We start from the raw sequence: 19,378 nt of genomic DNA, 5'->3' as shown, positions 1-19,378 counted from the left end.
GCAATGACATCTTCTCAATACCAATGTATTTAAGGGATGAAATTGGATGATTGAATTCAACGGAATGAGCAGCAACAGGATAATTCAAATTTTTGCATCTAATAGTGCTTCGATGCTCCGCTATACGTGTCTTCAAAGATCTACTCGTTTTACCAACATAAGATTTACCACATGGACAGGTTATTAAATATATCACAAACGTTACACCTATATGTATAATTGCATTGGGTACAGTTGCCACAGCACCTATTCCCATCAGGGATCGGTGCTAGGGTGGTTTGAGACACAATAGGGTCAGGGGACAGATATGAATGAACAAGTTGGTCTCTTAAATTTCATTTTTTAAATGATCATCTGATTCCAAAATATGCCAGTGTTTCATGACTATATTCTTTAACTGTCCAAAATTTCTGCAATACTCTGTGGTTAATATCACCCGTTTATTAGATTTCTTTTTTGGTTTATTTTTTAATAAATCAATTCTTGGTATATTATTGATTTTATTAGCTGCTTCATTCAAAACAGAGTTTTTGTAGCCCCTCTTTCTAAAGTTATTTTTCATGGTTGTCATGTTCTTAGTCAGGTCTTCAGGTTTTTTACAGATACGTTTTAAACGACAAAATTGGCTGAAAGGTAGACTGTTTTTTAGTGGCAAGGGATGGTCAGAGTCAGCCCTTAAGAGGAAGTTTCTCGCTGTAGGCTTCGTGTAGAGATCCGTATATAATTTCTCCCCCTCTCGGATGATCCACAAATCTAAAAAACTCAGCTTTATGTCGTTATAATCCATGCTAAAGGATATAAACTCAGAACATGAATTAAGGTATGCAAAAAAATCTGTCAATTCCGTTAACCATCCTTTAAAGAGGCAAAACATTTTATCCAAATATCTCTTCCATATAAAAAGATATCTTTTAAAAGCATGGTTAGAATAAATATGATTTTCCTCAAATAAGCCCATATATAAATTTGAGAAAGAAGGTGAAAAAGATCTCCCCATCGGTACTCCATGTCTCTGAATGTAAAATGTGTTTTGAAATACCCAGTAATTGTGTCTTAAAATTAGTTTGGACAATTCCAAAATGCATGTTTTAGTACGATTACACATAGAATCAAGTAAGTAATGGTCCAGTGCTTCCATGCCTCCATCATGTGGTATGGATGTATACATTGCATTGATATCAAAAGACACTAAATACATTTCCTCGTCTCCCAGAGAGTTAATGGACTCAATGATGTTAACAATGTGACCAGTATCTTTAGTGAAAGAAGGCAAAGCTTCTGTCAAAGGTCTAATAAAGTGATCCACATAGGTCGACAAACTGGATGTAATAGAGCCAATACTGGCCACTATTGGTCGGCCTGGTGGTTGATCAAGATTCTTGTGGATCTCGGGTGTTCAATGCGTAAAAAGTTCTTTTCTGGAGATGTCTCCTTTTCCTGTCTCCCATCAAGGGTTTCAAAAATAATCATCTTAAAACGTTGTGTTGGATCTTGTGGTATTTTTTCATAAAACATTTCGTCAGCTAACTGTCTTAAACATTCTTTTACATAGTCAGTTTTGTTCATTACCACCGTAGCTCCCCCCTTATCTGCTGATTTAATGGCAATACAGGATGAACAGGATGTTGATAAATATCTCCAAGAAAAACAAAGATTACAATACAAAAACTTGACAAAAGAGGAGAGAAATGCTTTGAAAGATTTAAAAGAAGATGAGTCTATTGTCATTAAATCAGCAGATAAGGGGGAGCAGAGTGTGCGGCATTCTCTTTATTTTCTTTAACAATTATATGCCCCATATTCTTACCAGGTAACTGTTAAACTGAACTAATTTATGTATTACTTTTAAGAGTAAAGTTAAGAGGCGGAGGATTTATGATTTTCTAACCAAGTGTCATTGTCGGCGAGCTATTCACCGACAGGTCCCATTCCTGCAAGGCTGCATTTAGCCTATGATACTAAGTACACAAAGATTAAGCAGAATTTTGAATACATTCATAATTTACTTTATTTACATAAATAAAGTAAATGATTTTCAGGTGCAACACACTTTCTTTATCATTAAACTAATCTGCAAATACAGCCATCTCTGACTTTCACTATTGACTGTCAAGTAAAGGGGTTATAATCGAAAAAAGTAACACTTAGGCCTACCCCAATAATATTTGAATGACTCAATAAAAATCCTAAGCACATCCATGCAGACCAGTTGTGTTGCCTGGGACTCAATGCTGTCTTGACAATTGTTACATTTCGTGACAGTGCACCCTTAATAACCTTGTTATAATTTTTACTGATCTTAAAATAGCGATTTTTGCGCTGTATTGACGTCACTTCAGAGTTTAACAATTTATTGGTCAGGTACAAGTTACTCATCCAACACATTTTAGAAGTCCATCTAAATGAATAATGTCAAAGTTACGAAAACAGGTTAAAAGAAATATTTAGGACATCACACGAAACCATCTGAGAATGAACATACCCAGCTCAGAGGATGATGGCTACACACAGTGCCGCACACGCACATCACTCACTGCGCATAGAGCAACAAGTGCCTGGGGGGGCACCAAAAATCTGGGTCGTGAAAAATCACCACAATAGGCTACTAGTATTAATAACAAATAAAATACATGTATGTCTAAAGCATGTTAATATGCAAAAGCAATACAAAAGTAATATAGGCTTAGACCAAATGAGTCGAGAAAAAGGTGAATCTCCTGTGCAGCCCTCTCTCCAGTCTCCCTCTGGTGCCCCCCTCCCCCACCTCCCAGTGGTCTGTTCGATTATTCCTCAATCCCAAATTTGGCAGACAGTACACATCGCCTTGAAAAGAGTCGGGGGCGGAAAAAAGGAAAAAGAAGAGACAGCGGGATGATGCTCGCGCTTCACTGGCAGTTAAGACAATGTTTTAAATAAATAAAAAAAAAAGTTTTGTAGCCCTTGCGTGTATGCATGCCTATGCTTATGCCAGGTAATACTACTACCGTCAATACACTTTGTAACGTAAACTCCTACTAGCCATGTTCATGTTCAAGTGTTAGGCCTACATTGCAAATGATTTGCTGGCTAGCTAGTTATTTTACGTTGTGGATATGGATTATGGGTTATTGAATGCAATTCAACACTTTACTTTAACGTTAGCAATCGGTGCATAAGACTAGCAATCCTTCCTCAGGTTGCTAGCTAGCAATGCTATTTCTGATTATGCTTAATCTGGGTTTGCTATTTCTTTGAGCCATCAGAGATATAGTCAGGTAACGTTAGCCTATTAGCCTAGTTTGCTTTGCATTTCAGGACGCTTTTTTGGCGTTTGTTATTATGATCAAAAGATCTAATTGTGTAGTGAAAAAGTAGCTACAAGTGACACTTTCACAACGTAATTAAATGATGATTGGGAACAACTCTTGGTAAGGTGAACTTTGGAAAAACCCTGCAACTGAACATGATATGATTTTGCCAAATTAGACAGCTTTAGATACAGAATGGCTCCTAGAGTAATGTGTCAACTTCCCTTAAATAGGCTACCCAGTTTGTGATTGATAGGGACCACATGGTGAGTTGTTGATGAAACTGAGACCATTGTTGTAGTGAGACCATTAAAATGAATCAATCAGTGACATGACAATACATTTGATTACATTTCCTGGTCCAAGTTAACTTATGTGGATATGTGACAACCATGTGACAGTAGGCCCACAATAGGCCCACACTTAGTAGCTGATCAAAAGTCCACATATGATTGAAAGGATTATTATCAGCCTGGAAATTAGGATCCTTACATCGCTGTGCACCTGACCACACCTATTTTTTTCATTGACACACCTGTGAGTAGCCTACGCATTGTTCATTTGACAATTGTGAACTCGAGCGCTAGACGGTAAAATCATTACTGCGTTGGGTATGAGATAGGAACAAGACTTGCATTGTGCTTGCAGTCACTATGTGCTGGGTGTAAGTAAGTAAGTAAGCTATGTGTTATAGATGTGTTATAGTTATAAAAAAAATAGGGCCCATAGGCTTTTTTTTTTTAAGTAAAAAAAGTTTTATTGTGTGGGATATTAACTTCACCTCAGTTCTTAATCAGCAATGAAATGAAAAGTCAAACTCAAGATTACTTTTTAAAGAAAGTGCAAAAAATCTCTATGAGCATTCAGTTAGTTGTCAGGTGGATCTACAGTGGCTTTAAATAGAAACCGCAACGTCTAAGTAGCAACAGCTGTAGCAGGCAGAACTGAAATCCTTGCCTGGCAATGCCACCATGTCATTCTCTTTGGTCATGGTGCAGGTGTTTTTTTTCTTGAGCTCTGTGTCAGTTTGTGCATTCTGATACCTAGGTTTAGATATGCCACACTTTCTCCTAGTATCTGAGTCCTGTATCCTTTGTTAATGTGTATGGTGTCTTCCAGCAGTTCTTTCACAAAAAGATCAGACCACAGCATCACCAAATGTCCTTCTCAAACAATCTTACACAACCTTGAAATACATCACGTTACCATCAAGAACATGCACATGAATTGGCTGAGACACTTGTGGATTTTCTAAATGAGTTAATTTCCAATTTGAGTTATGTTCCAATGCTGTTCATCTGGTCATTTAGCTTGGAGGCTGTTTTACCCTATAAATGAAAGCAATTCTTCAATGTCATTTTCAATACACACACTTAATTTAGGTTTGACAAGAACTTTGTAATTCCCAATGAATTTAAACAACTGCAAACAACAGCCTAAGGTTATCATTGTTGTAGAACTGAGAGAAAACAATGGACTTTAAAACTCGATTCGTTGTCAAAATTTTAGGGGGACATGAGTAAATACTAACCTTGGCATTACAGCCGTTGTGGACAAATGTAAGGATGGCACAGACGCTCCAATACTGTATTTCTCGCATGGACACTTTTAAAATGATATCAGACACGAGCAGATTATAATTTCTCCTTTGACAAATATAGTTTGAATTCAGGTATTTTCCTGTGGTCCAGGAGAGGCCTAAGGCCCAAGACTGAGTTATGCCCTTAGCAGTTAGACGAGAACCGAGACCAAATGGCATCCATCTCCATCAGGCTGGCTCCATCATGTTGGTGTTCACATCCCAACATGCATTTAGATTAGATTTGCCCTAGTCTAGACATTTTCTGAGAAGCCATCACCATAGGCAGTGGATGAGGCTTTTACTTTACCAAATAGCTGGAGTTATGAATATGTAGGACAACAACAATTCCTGACCATAAACAACAATGCACAGCTAATGCAACATCACAGTCAAGGATAAGTTCATTATCATGACATGAAATTATTAGCTCAGAAAGGCTGCAATATTATTAGTATTAGTTATCCTGACGTAGCCATCCTCAGCCAACCTAACCAATCAGAGGAACAAAATAAACTACTGTGAATACTGTAGGAAGAACAACCAAAAACATCCTGTTTTCGACAACTGCCTTAAACACTGTTTTCTGTTAATTCTGTTAAAATTTTATTTTATTATAAGTTATTGTGCATTCAATATCTTGTACAACAGACGTGATTGCGACATCTAAACGTCTAGCTTCTCCAGCGACAGCCGTTTTGTATAAACCAAATCAGCCAAAACGCACTCAAGTCACATGAATGACATTAATCCATCATCATATAAAGCCCGCCCACACAATTTGATTGGTCTGCACAGTTCTCAAGTAACTTTGGATACAAGTGTCTGCCTAGTGTGAACAACAGTGCAGTTTGTAAGTATGTATAATAAAAAATGTAGCCTAGAAATTTAGACGCACCCTAGCGGCGGCAAATTAATTTGCTCAGCCTGTACGTCTAGTATCAAACCATAGGGATTTCTATTGGCTGACGCCGTGGACGTCATCCAATCACAGCGCTCTATTTTGTTAGAGAGTCTTAAGGCGGGATAACGACAGTCCTGCGACGGTGAACAACAAGGAAGGTGGCTATGGCAAATGAAGAGCGATTGTTTGAATCGGCGTTGGCGTCAACTTTGGAGGAGTTGGACTTGTGCTTTTCTTTGAAAGTTGAGCAACACAATGCACTTAAGTCATTCCTTTCGAAGAAGGATGTATTTGCCGTTTTGCTGACCGGATACGGATATGGTCGTAGTGCTGGCCTATTAGGGCCTATTAGGGGCCTATAGGGGCAGCCATGGCCCACTGGTTAGCACTCTGGACTTGTAACCGGAGGGTTGCCGGTTCGAGCCCCGACCAGTGGGCCGCGGCTGAAGTGCCCTTGAGCAAGGCACCTAACCCCTCACTGCTCCCCGAGCGCCGCCGTTGAAGCAGGCAGCTCACTGAGCCGGGATTAGTGTGTGCTTCACCTCACTGTGTGTTCACTGTGTGCTGTTTGTGTTTCACTAATTCACCGATTGGGTTAAATGCAGAGACCAAATTTCCCTCACGGGATCAAAAAAGTATATATACATATACTTATTGCATGCCTAGGCAGTTTGAAAGACAATTCTCTGCCCGCCCCTTGGATTAAGCGAGGTGAATGGTTTGATTCCAGACTATACATTTCAATGATATAGGATGGCCCGCCAGGCTATAAAAAATGTGTATTGTAAAGGAAATTAAAAACAAAAAATAAATGGAAAATTAAAAAGTGATTGTTTACTGTAGAATGTAGAACATATTATTTATTTTCACCGAACCTGACAACCTCCAGAAATGATCTCCCCTAGGAAATGGGGCACACAGTGATTTACAGAGCTATGTGCACCAGAATGCTGAGAAACGCGAGATATGGAACGTATTTCTGGGCTTTGGCTATATAGTCAAGTCAAGTCATTTTTATTTATAAAGCGCATTTAACATGTACTTAGTACAATCCAAAGCGCTCCACACACAAGACATTGACACATAAAGACAAACGATGCTGGACAGAGCGGCGTAATCGCCAGCGTACCTGTGACACCTCTCTCTTCTCTCCGGCATGGTGATTAAAAAGTCGCTTGCATGATGTTCCCGTACATTGCTCCTGGACAGTCCAGTGGCGAAACGTAGGCCTGCAGCTAGATGGCAGAGGTGTGAAAGTTGGCAGGCGGTGGCAGACGGTGAGTTGAGTTCCCTTGGCAAACGATGTAAAAGTTCAGCAACTTCTCAAGGTGAAATCCTGACACAGCTTGTGTGTTGCCGTCTGTTGATGGTTGACGTTAGTGGCTATATATATAGCAACAATCTATGTAGAACTAGGAGCCTAATGGCAGTTTAGCTTAAAAAAAAGAGTCAATGTGTGGCAGAAAGAAGTAGTTCTATAAACTAGTCCATTTTAGATATCCTAGCTTTAATATTATTATACAAATGTGCACTATTAAAACGAATGTGCTATCTGGAAACACAGATGTGTTAAAAACAACGCAAGTTGTGTTGTTTTCAACACATTCGTTTTAAGAGTGTGGCAACTGTGGATTAGGGTGGATAATGGACTTCACACCTTGCGTGAGCTCATTTCTACCTTGTATGTGCTTTATCTGCTTTTAAAATGCTAGGTCATCCTTTACTTCATTCCTTACATAGCTAGGTAAAATAGCTAAAACATAGTTAGATACTGTAAAATCATAATGAAACACTAATGAAAGTCTTTACATGCTGTATCTTGAAGCTGCCTCAGAAGACTATATCTATCCACCTTATTCCTTAAACCGGATATCCATCCGGTTTTTATCTTCCGTCCATTCTGTTTACATTATAACTTAGTGCAGTCTCAGCAGGCTAACTACAATATGCTTCAACTTATATTTCTTTGGAAATCTTGATAATTCTGCACTCAATATGGATATTCTATATAATATTTGACTGACAGAAACATATAAAAAGTTTGCTTTCACATGGCTTAGGATACGTCAAGCACTGTCTATCGCCATATTAAAAACACACAGCTTCGGCCGGAAATAGAAAAACGGATTTCTGAATACTGAGTTGTTATGGCGACACCCATTGTTGGCTAAGAAATAGCATGGATACATAGCCTATACCTGAAAACAGAGCAAATCACAGGCCTTATTTACCATGCTTTGTCATTCCCTATTTGACATTCTCTTGGCTATTAAAGGTTGTATCAGCAATTTCAGGCCCAAAAAAGGCCCAAACATAAATGATTTAGCTCTGCAGGTTTGCACTGGTGGATCAACGATTTTCACCATGTCCTATTTGTGTATGATATTTGAAGAGATTTTGAATAAATGTAATGTTCTCTCTATGATTAATGTTGATGTGGTATCAATTATTAAAATCAGCCTAGTCCTTTCACTTGTATAATTATGTCATTAAAAATAATTCTAGGAAGAACTGAAGCAGAAAGGGTGCGCAAATATTTCAATATCATTTGTAGTCTAAACTACTTTGGCACTTTCCTCACAGGTCTTCGAGATCTACAAAGCTGTCAGTCAAGGACTTGGGTGTGTGCTTTTCCAATCTCTTCACAAGTGCTTTGAGCTGGGACTGCTTGTCTCAGAAACACATCAAATGGCTGTCTGGGACACAGTCTATCTGAGGTTATTATGAGTAGGGCGGTTAAAAAATAACATACTGTAGGGACCACACTGTGGATGCCTGAAAACAGAACTAGGGTATCATGATGGTATAAAGAGGTCAAGCGGAAAGTCAAGTAAAGAATTGTGAAAGAAGTGTAATTATGTACAATTATGATCTCGACTGTGAATAGAAGCAGATCTAAAATGTAGGCTGAGGCCAGATCTTGAAGTTTAATCCAACAATGAAACAGGAATTTAAAAGTGTATTTTTGTAGCTGTAGAATCAACTCGTTGAAATAATGGACATGATTATCAATTAATTATGAACATGTTTCATTTCAATACATAATGCAGATATTGTTTGTGCAGCTTCTACATAAGTCATATTACTTAATGAATTTCATAATTATTTCAATCACCCCGCATGGATAATGTGCTTTATCATATTTGACATACAGTAGAGGATGACTGTCGTAAGCTGTTAATCATTATTTGAAAGTGCTATTCCTTTATTCTATATCTAACTTGTTGATGATTTAATGTTCTCTATTGTCCAAACCATACATTTTGCAATGCAAACTGTCAAAGTTTCACCTGTTCTCTGTTCCAGTTTAATTGGCCTTATGCACTACTATTATACACAATGATAGTGTTCACTTAGTATGACAAATGCTAGGACACATTTCATAAATGTGTGAAGGGCATCTGAGAGAAACTACTCAGCAAGTTTGAAACGTACTTACTCAACACCCGCGTAGTGACTAGTTTGCTTTTTAAAACGCTAAACATAAATAAGTCATGACCAGACACAGCTCTATGGCCATTTATTATTCATACTGTATGCAAATTAAGCCTTGTGAACAGTGTCTGTAGGAGGAAGGAAAACCTGAAAGAAAAACAGGATACACATACAAAGGCATAAAAGCTTTTGCCGAACATCATAGCTTTACTGTTTATGCCTGAAACAGCTAGGAGTTTACTTTTAAAAGCATATGTTCAAGTCAGGAAGACAACATTATAGTATAATGACCAGCATATGATAAAATGGGCTATACTGAGCCTTTATTAACTATTGGAAAAATGCAAGATTAAATGCAGTCTATATATGTGGTATTCAAGATCATTGGACCTGTCAGTTCTCCCTCCCATTAACTCTACAAGCTCCAGATTATACCAAACAAATAATTGATGAGAAGAAATAAATCTCTGCTTGATTCCAACAGCAATTTAACTACCTCACTAAATAAAGGACTAGATAAGGCTCCAGAAAAAAATATTTAAGAGCCAAATATTTAGGAATTAAATCAAATTTCTAAGAGCCAACATATATCTCCATTGTGAAGTACTTGAATAAAGGGGCGCCGCTAAGGTTGTATTCCATAGTACGCACCATGGCCCAAGATGCTAATCCCCCCCCCCCCCCCCCCCCCCAAAAAAAAAACAAAACAAAAAAAAAGAACGGGTGCAAGGCTACCCTACACATAGAGGTGTTTCGAGCTTCTTAAAATTTCTGGGATGAGGGAGATTTCACCCCCGGGATTTTTTTTTAAATTCTGGTTGCTAAACAAACCATTTTAACGCAATTTGGATGGGACAGAAATACCTTTACAGAGCAAGCAGCTCTGGCCATATCGGCTTTGGCTCACGTGACGTGAACATTGCTTTAAATGCATTATCGCTTCACTACCCGACACACAAACCAGGGAAAGAAAAAAAAGAAGAAAGCAATGAGTCTACGTCGCGATTTGCGATAGGCCTAGGCCTAAAGAAAAGACAGCTACTGTATGGTCACCTAACAATAAGGATTTGTGATAGGCCTAGGCCTAGAGAAAAGACAGCTATGGTCACCTAACAATAAGGATTTGCGATAGGCCTAGGCCTAGAGAAAAGACAGCTATGGTCACCTAACAATAAGGATTTGTGATAGGCCTAGGTCTAGAGAAAAGACAGCTATGGTCACCTAACAATAAGGATTTGCGATAGGCCTAGGCCTAGAGAAAAGACAGCTATGGTCACTTAACAATAAGGATTTGCGATAGGCCTAGGCCTAGAGAAAAGACAGCTATGGTCACCTAACAATAAGGATTTGCTTACACTGCTGTCTGGTTGTCCCAAACTTTGAAGTGATCCATACTCTACTCATTAACTGAATCTTATCAATCTTGAAACCCGAACTACGATGTTCCAAACAGTGACTGTAGGATGCAATGCCTAATCTCACTGCCTTCATCATAACTGCTAAGAACAGTACGCCTTTTACTGTTAAACACCTGAATAACGTTGCGTTTTTAAGCGCCAGGAATGCTCATCATGTCGTGACAAAGTTTATACCAATCATCATCTAAAGTATCCTTACGTTGAGATGTCCATTCTCTTTGCCCTTAACATAGGCTATCATTTGTGTGCGAAGCATGTTTCAATTAAGACAGTACACAATCTATTTTTATTGTTGTACAGTAATTGAATGATTTTCACGAATAAAGCGTTGAAAAATTATACGCACAGTGCGTACAGGATTACGCCTTACGCCACTGCCTTACAGGTGATGAGCAAATTATTTTTTGGGAACAATATCAGTGAGATATGATGAAATACATACAAAATTCCTTGTTGTTACCAACTTCTGCAATTTTCTACAAAAATGTTTTGTATTGCTGTAACATTTTAAGTCTCACTGGGACATTATCAGATTTAAGCTCCCAGTTATCATTGTTATGTGACTGCATCAGTGATTATAAATGAACAAATACGTAATAATACAGGATGGACTGCTGTGTTGTCATTTGTGTGCAACATGTCAGCTCATTTAGCCAACACAAATAAATAAAATAAATAAATAAAAATGTAGGATTCCAATAGCCAATCAGAACGCATAATTCCAACAGCCAGTCAGAATGCTGGATTCCAGCAGCCAATCAGAACGCAGGATCCCAACAGCCAATCAGAATACTGGATTCCCCCAGCCAATCACAATGCAGGATTTCAACAGCCAATCAGAATGCAGGATTCCAACAGCCATTCAAAAAACAGGATTTCGACATCCAATCAGAATGCAGGATCCCAACAGCCAGTCACAATGCAGAATTCCAACAAAGTCCCCCCTCCCACTAATATGTAGGCTGAATGCCATTTTTTAGGATAACTTGTCTACCGTTGCACTGCCAATTACAAAATGTATAGTAAATTGGTCACTTTGAGGTGCATCAATGCAGCCTTCATCACATATTTTTGGTGTAGCGCCACATACTGAATGCCGTCAGTGTCAAATGTCACTCACATCCAACAGGAAGTAAGTGCTTCCAGTGTGTAAAAGTAGCCAAAAACACATCAGATGTATGCAGTTGATACTCTGACAGCCTGGTGGAGATTCTACCACATCACTGATTCACCTATAGCACCATCAATTCGCACCCCGATTTGGAATAACCCAGATTTCACTGTCAATAAAAAAACACTTAACTTTCACACATGGATGGGAAAGGGTATCACTCACCTTCAACACATTCTTCAAGACAATAATCTGGCCTCATTTTCCTGTTTGGTCCAGAAGCACGGCATCGAGAGTAAACACTTCTTACAATACCTGCAAATTAAATCATCTATCCTAGGAAAAATTAACATCCAGACAGCTAACCTTGACATTCCCCCACCAATCTCAGAGCTGCTTAATATTCCCTCTCCCAAAAAAATACTCTCCCAAATTTACAAAATTATATCTCGTTCAGAAAAAACAATTGGCCTGCCATATCACAAATGGGAATCAGACTTATCAATTACTCCCGGTGCCGACTTCTGGACCAAAATGTGCAAAAACATCAACCTCATGACAAAGAATAGTAATCTACAACTAATACAATACAAGGTTCTTTACAGATTTCACTTCACTGCACATAAATTGGCTAAAATGGGGTTTGGTTCGGATCTACAGTATGCTCTCACTGCACACAAAATAACCCAGACACATACATCCATGCGGTTTGGCATTGCACTCCAATCAACCACTTCTGGGTGAGTGTCACAAAATCTCTCTCTTCCATCTTTGGCTGTCACATCCCAGCATCCCCTTCCTTATGCATACTTGGTGATACATCCACAGTCAATTTAAGCAACTCTTGCAATAAAACACTGCTGGCAGCGCTGACTATCGCCAAGAAAACAATCCTCATGAACTGGAAATCTAGGAACAATGTTCACATCACTCATTGGAAAAACTTGTTAACAGACTATATATCATTAGAAAACCTATCAACTACAAACTTAATCAATACTCAGGATACAACCTCTCCTTGGTACCCCTTTATCACCTACTTACAGTCCTGACCCTCTTTGCCTGGGTCAGCCTCCCTTGACAGAGGGGAGGACCTGCGTGACACCCCCCATCCCCCCTTCTTGTCATTCCGGTCATCAATTTCATCCCTGATAATCATATCTGTAATCATCCTGGACGCAAATCATCCTTAGCCTTTCTGTTATTAATGTTATGTTGTGTTAATAAGCCATGTCAATGTGATGTCTTGTTAAGTTACAGTATGTGTTTGTGTAATGTACATCTGTTTGTCTGATGTAGTATTCTTGTGCATGTCGTTGTAGTGTTGCATTTTCCATTTTCTGTAATGTCAATGGTGTTTGCAATAAAAAAGATGTATGCAGTTGACACACACACCACATGTGAGTGTATTGTTGGATTACGAAATGTCACGGGTCATGAGTAGGTGCTCGGGCTCATCACCATTTGCGGCTATATTTTACAAACATAAGTTTGCAATTCTCTTAAATTAGAAAACATGACAAGATGTACTGTAACACTATGTTTTAGAATTTCACAAAATTTTCTGAAAATCTATTATGAAAATCAGATCATACTATTCATGGACTTTTTTTTCATAACAAAAAATCATTCTAAAATGGATAGTTCTGGTCCTTCATTATGGTTGGTTGCATACAAAGCCATTGTAAAACACGCCAACTACATTAGAAACATATACAGAGATCCCTATATTGGTCTGTCTGCAGCACTTTATGTTGACTGCATTTCATTCTATATTACTGCGCCACACATTGATACAAAAGTTGAGAGTTGATGTGTCCCTGCGTTGCTTGGTAACCATTCCGCTATAAGAAACATATTTCTTTTTTATGAATAAATCATTATATTTCTCATTGCAGTATCTCCACCTTTTGAAACCTTGCCATTTGAAATATGCTAAACCATGTGATTTCCACTTGATATGATCAATGGATTTAGGATAAATTGAGTGAATTGGGGAAAAATAAAAAAGAGACCTGTATGCATGTATGTTATCCTTCCATTGGGTTAAAATATGACTAAACTAACTGAAAAGAGTTGCATTATTGAATGCAGTGACACAGATACAGATAAATTTCATACTTGAATCAATAGTCACCTTCTATGAATATCTGCAATGTTAAGTGCTTCCATTGTGTCGCCTCACTGCCCTCTTCCCACTCACACAGTAAGCCCTAATGAAATTGAGCCACAGTGTTTTGCAGCTTTTTTATGGAGATGTCTTGACTCTGATCCAATGAATAAATCTCCTTTATTACAAAAGCATTGGTGTCAAAGTTGACAGCTACAGTAGATCAAGTGGATTTGGACATGTATCACTACTCTGGAGGGCAGTAATCAGAGCTCATCATGCTGCATCACAATAGATTTGGAAACAAACTCAGTCCATTGGGTTGTGGAACAAACCATCAGTGGCTTCCCAAACCACCTCTAACAACACCCAGCCTCTGATGATGCTTAACAGAACATTAGGAGGAATATAATCATCTGTCTATGACTGAAACACTGATGTTAATGTCAATCTCATAGCTTTCTGTTACCATAATACCAAACCAAACCCTTGTAGTCATCACAAGTATATCTACTAGGCACTTCCTGGTTATGAAGAGAAAACACTTCAGCTCAGGCAGAAAATCTATTGTCCCCACAAAAATATCTTCTCCAGTTCTAGTTGGCATTACTGTAGGCCTCCTTACTCATTCTTGGCGCTAATTATAATCCACGGCGTGCACTATGCAAGGCTACCATGATGCAGAAACCATGCAGTGAAAACAGACAGTGATGCCAATATTTGCTTATTTATTGACACGTCGCAGGATGAAATGAAGCAGAAATCAGTCAAGTGGTTTAAAATATTTTTTAAACTTCCAGAGGAACATGGCAGACAATGAGAATTTATCATTTATGATATTTAGAACTTTTATGTAAATGTATACTCATCTATGCACCAACCCGTGTTTGCATGAGGCATGCTGGTGATGTTATATTAGCAAAATGATTTAGCCCAGTAATTAAATTAGCATTAATTTGTGCAGGATGTTATTAACACAGTGTTTGGTGTGTTGCATGTCATACAAATGAGAGCCCTATGTCATTGATACCTGACTGATGTACTTGGATGGTGTACAGTATAAGACATAAGGCATCACCAGTGTTTGGAATAACGCCATTTAAAAGAACGGTGTTAGGTAACAACGTAATTTTTTCACTAATGGGGTAATCTAACTAATTACTTTTCCCATCGTTACAATGCCGTTAACGTTACTGGACGTTAAATGCGGTGCGTTACTATGCATTGATTAAACTGTAATCTTCTTCTTCTTCTTCTTCTTCTATAATGTTTAATGGCAGTTTGCATACTTAACTGTGTAATCCGAACGCACCCTGGCTCACAGCTAGTGAGGAGGTGGGTTAATAACGACGTAAGCGATTATGATTGGCTAAGGCAGAGTCATGTTTCATGATAGCCAATCAGAGCCAGTGTTTTTACACACTTGCCAGCACACGTGATAGACACACACATGCAACAGCAAAAATAGAGATTCGACGAAACAGCAGAGGTCAGGTAGCCTGGAAAATCCAGACCATAATAATCTAGAAAGATTAAGGGTCTGGCAAAGAGCAATGTAATGGCCCAGCTCGAGGGGCGGCAACAAGCATGCATTTAAAAATCTCACTGCAGGCAATTGGATAACACTAGACCATGTTTACTTTGAATGATTTCGGACTTCAACGCAATGGGATAACACTACGACCAATGTGTACCGTCCGCCAACGTTGCAGCGCTGTCTTCATCAGTTTAGCTGGTTCCCAGAAAAGTTGGGGAAAAAGTAACGTGCATCATTGCTCTTTGCCAGAGTGTCTCGCAGAGACAATTCCATTGTCCTCTCGCGAGAACTCTGGATTTCCAGGGTAGAGGTCAGGAGCAATCCGAAAAGTTTGCATTTTCAAGGTGGAGATATAAGCACTTCAAATTCATCAAGGCTTTGTCGACATCCGTTGTAAGCAACTCTAATTTAATGAAGCATCTCACACACGCATCTAAAACACCGATACCTCCACCACAGATGATAGCTCGCCATCCACTAGCAAAGAAGGACTCGGAGCAAAGTCCTCCAAGCAGCAAAAGCTAGATCTTTCTGCCTCACAAGAAAATAACCTATGACACAGGTTGAAGTCAACCGTAGGTCTGTCGATGTGCAATATCTTGAATTTCCCCTTGGGGATCAATAAAGTATCTATCTATCTATCTATCTATCTATCTATCTATCTATCTATCTAATAAATATTGAAAGTTATGTAGCCTACAAACACCTGTCTGTTCTACTCATTTCAACTGGCTGCTCAAAACTGCTCAAAAAATCCAAATTCTTTGACATATAGCAACTTTTTTTTTTTGTAACAGTAACGCAAATACCGGTAGTTACTTTCCCTGGTAACGAGTTACTCTTATCATAGAGTAATTCAGTTACTAATTAAGTTACCTTTTGGAACAAGTAGTGAGTAACTATAACTAATTACTTTTTTAAAGTAACGTTCCCAACACTGGGCATCAAAAGGTACTACATGAAATGGTCTGTGTCAGTAACTTGGTTACTTGGCCTAAATGGCCTAAGCTATCCTCTGAAGGGAAACATAAAGTGTATCCATCGATGAATAACCATATAAAGATGAAACACCTGCTGCCAACAGCTAACGCTATCAGTAATGTTAGCACCAGCACTGCACTAATACTTAACGACTAGTCGACAACTATTATGAAAAAACTTCAGCAAAAATCAGTATTTTGAAACTCCTAATGCACAGTAACATTAGTCAACAATTTAAAATACTCTGGGCCAGATGTACTAATGCTTTTGCGCCCACTTCAGGCATATTTGTTTCGCAACGTGCGCGTAAAATCATTGCGAGGTATGTACAAACAGGCCACAATGATCTAAAAGCGCAAACTGCCTGTCACGGGAGCTGAAAATGGCTAATTATGTTTTCTGTGTCATGCGGGAGAATCCAGGGGAAAGTGGGAGTTTAGCGTAAAGAGCACCTAATTATGTATTCTGCGGTATGTACAAAGACTGCACCTGAAAGCGCACGTCTATTCTGCGCCTAAATACTTCTGCCTTGTAAAAGCAGGTGTTAATCCAAATTGCAGTTCAATGCGTCAATAAGAGAACCTTTCAAAGACAATAGAGCACCAGTTTTGTAAGTATTTGTACTATCAAAGCAACCTTAACTTTTGTTGGCCTTTCGAATGTCTTACTATCACTTTCACGTCATTCACTTAAACTTTCCTACTTGCTAGATTTGACCAATTTTCCATAGCCTACAGTATGTGCACAAGTAGTTTGAGTAAAACTACTGATCTTCATTGTCTGCCTGCTTCTTGACATGTTATCATGTATGGTATTATTTCATGATCGCTAAACGTTTGATTCTTTTTAATATTGTCATCAGTTAACTTCATTCAACTGCGCTTGTATGTAGGCTCTGCCATTCAGTTGTGGACAATAGTAAATTGCGTTTACAGTATGGGCGGAGAAAGGCAGAGAAAGGCGCAGTTTACACTAGTTTGATAAATACGAAGGAAACTTGGGTCTGACAGCGTTCGCAATCTGCGGTTTGTCCATGCCGCTGATAACGCTACTTTCGCAAATGTACGTACATCTGGCCCTCAATGTGTTAGCACCTTCTCATCTCTGGGGTGGACATAACCTGCTCACAAAATGATGAGCCACCTCATTTGATTGTAATGTTCAGTAGAGGTGAAAATTCTCAATACAGAGGTCATAGAGTTCTAGCTCAAGAAGCCAACAGTCATTGTTCAAGTATGATCTTAAAAAACATGTTTCTTTGAAACCCCATTTTCAGTTTTTAACCAGGAGTATGCAGCTTTGGCGATCAGAAATGAATGGCACACTTGCACTTGGCAGATGGAGGAGATCTTGAATTAATTGTGCAATTATCTCCGAGCTTGGTGGATTCTACCAGCATAATTACAGGGGCCATTTATTTTGCCTTCTGTCACTGTTTTGTGAGTCATTCATGGTTTTGTCTCTTGTTTTACAACACATAAGGATGAGACATGCCTTTACCATGGTATCCCTGAACATTCCGTTTAATTTAAAACATAGTTTTAAATTAGATTGCTTAACCTGTGGTGCAGGCCAAAACATGGGTTGACTTTTTATAGTTTCTTAAAAGCTGATTGTTTAAAAAATTAAATTAAATTTAAAAAAGTCAGCCTGTAAGGTTGGGCTGTACGCTGCAAATAGAAAACTTTATGTGGGATATCCAATGATTTGAAAAGGGTGCCAGGAAGGTTGAGCATGGGACCCAATATTTATTGAGAATATAAGTCAGTTTTGTGGTTTTGGAATGGGCAGTAGCCTATAAGAGGGTGAAGGCTGTTTGGTGCTGTGGTGTGTAACTTATTGGATAGACATTTTTCCAGCCAAATATTTTATATATATTTTTTGCCTGGGTTAGCGTCCTGTTTCTATACCAAGATTGTGAATATAACAGTTCACTGACACATTTAAATTTATTATGCGTTATGAATCTTGCGACATAAAAAAATAATCATGTCCTGGAAAAAACGGCATTGAAATCTCTATTAAAGGGGTGGTTCAGGATTTTGGACATAGGACCTCATTTCCAAGTAGCCCACGTTTCATCCAGTCCTTCTAATTGCAGAGTTTGCAGGTCAAATCATCAGTATGCGTATGAAAAACAGTCCCCCCCCCCCCCCCCACACTTTAACCCCTGAACGTAACCTATGCTGGCAGAGAAAAAGTAAAATAAGATGGAACCCCAGACATGTGGACCTAAAACAGATGCAGTGATGGGCTGCTGTTTCCAGCCAGTATATCCTGCATGTTTTTCAGGGTTTTTTGTTTGCTTCATTAAAAAGTCAACAATACTTCATAAGAACGGCATGTTTATATACCCTCCATACCTGAGACACAACCGAATGCATGCCCCAAAGAACCACTTATTATGATCGCTGTGCAGCGAAGCGGCGGGATTATGACGCCACACAGCGAAGCGCCGGTCATATACTGTAGGTTTAGTCAGATTTTTTTTCTTTTCGCATGAGCAATTTTCCGTCAAGGATTCCTGGGACACTGAAAGACCGGAGTGCACGAAACTTGGTGGACATGTAGCCCCACAAGGATAGCATGGAATAATTGTTTTTCGTTTTGATCTGTAGCAGCCAGACCAGCAGATACCCTGACTTTGCTAAATTACTGAAGCTAAGCAGGCTTAGTAGTACTTGAATAAGAAACCTCCTTGGAAGAGTATGTTCCTGCTGGAAGTGGTGTTGGTGGCTGGCCAGTAGGTGACACTCTTCCCTGTGGCCAAAAGCCACCAAACAAATATCAATCCCAATGCCCTATTGCAGTGACAGGGACACTGTACAGCAGGAGATGTTTTCTTTTGCATGAATGTTAAATTGAGGTCCTGACTCACCATGATTGTTAAAGATCCCATTGCACTTATCGCAAAGAGTAGGTGGTTCCCTGATTGGCTGGCTAAATTCCCAACCTGGTTCATTCAATTTGGCCTTGTAATCGTCCTCCCAGTGTGTAGTTGGTTCATTCACTCCTT

This window comes from Alosa sapidissima, chromosome 2 (genome assembly GCF_018492685.1).
Source record: "Alosa sapidissima isolate fAloSap1 chromosome 2, fAloSap1.pri, whole genome shotgun sequence".
In the NCBI taxonomy this organism is placed as follows: domain Eukaryota; kingdom Metazoa; phylum Chordata; class Actinopteri; order Clupeiformes; family Clupeidae; genus Alosa; species Alosa sapidissima.
This window is presented reverse-complemented; position numbering follows the sequence as displayed.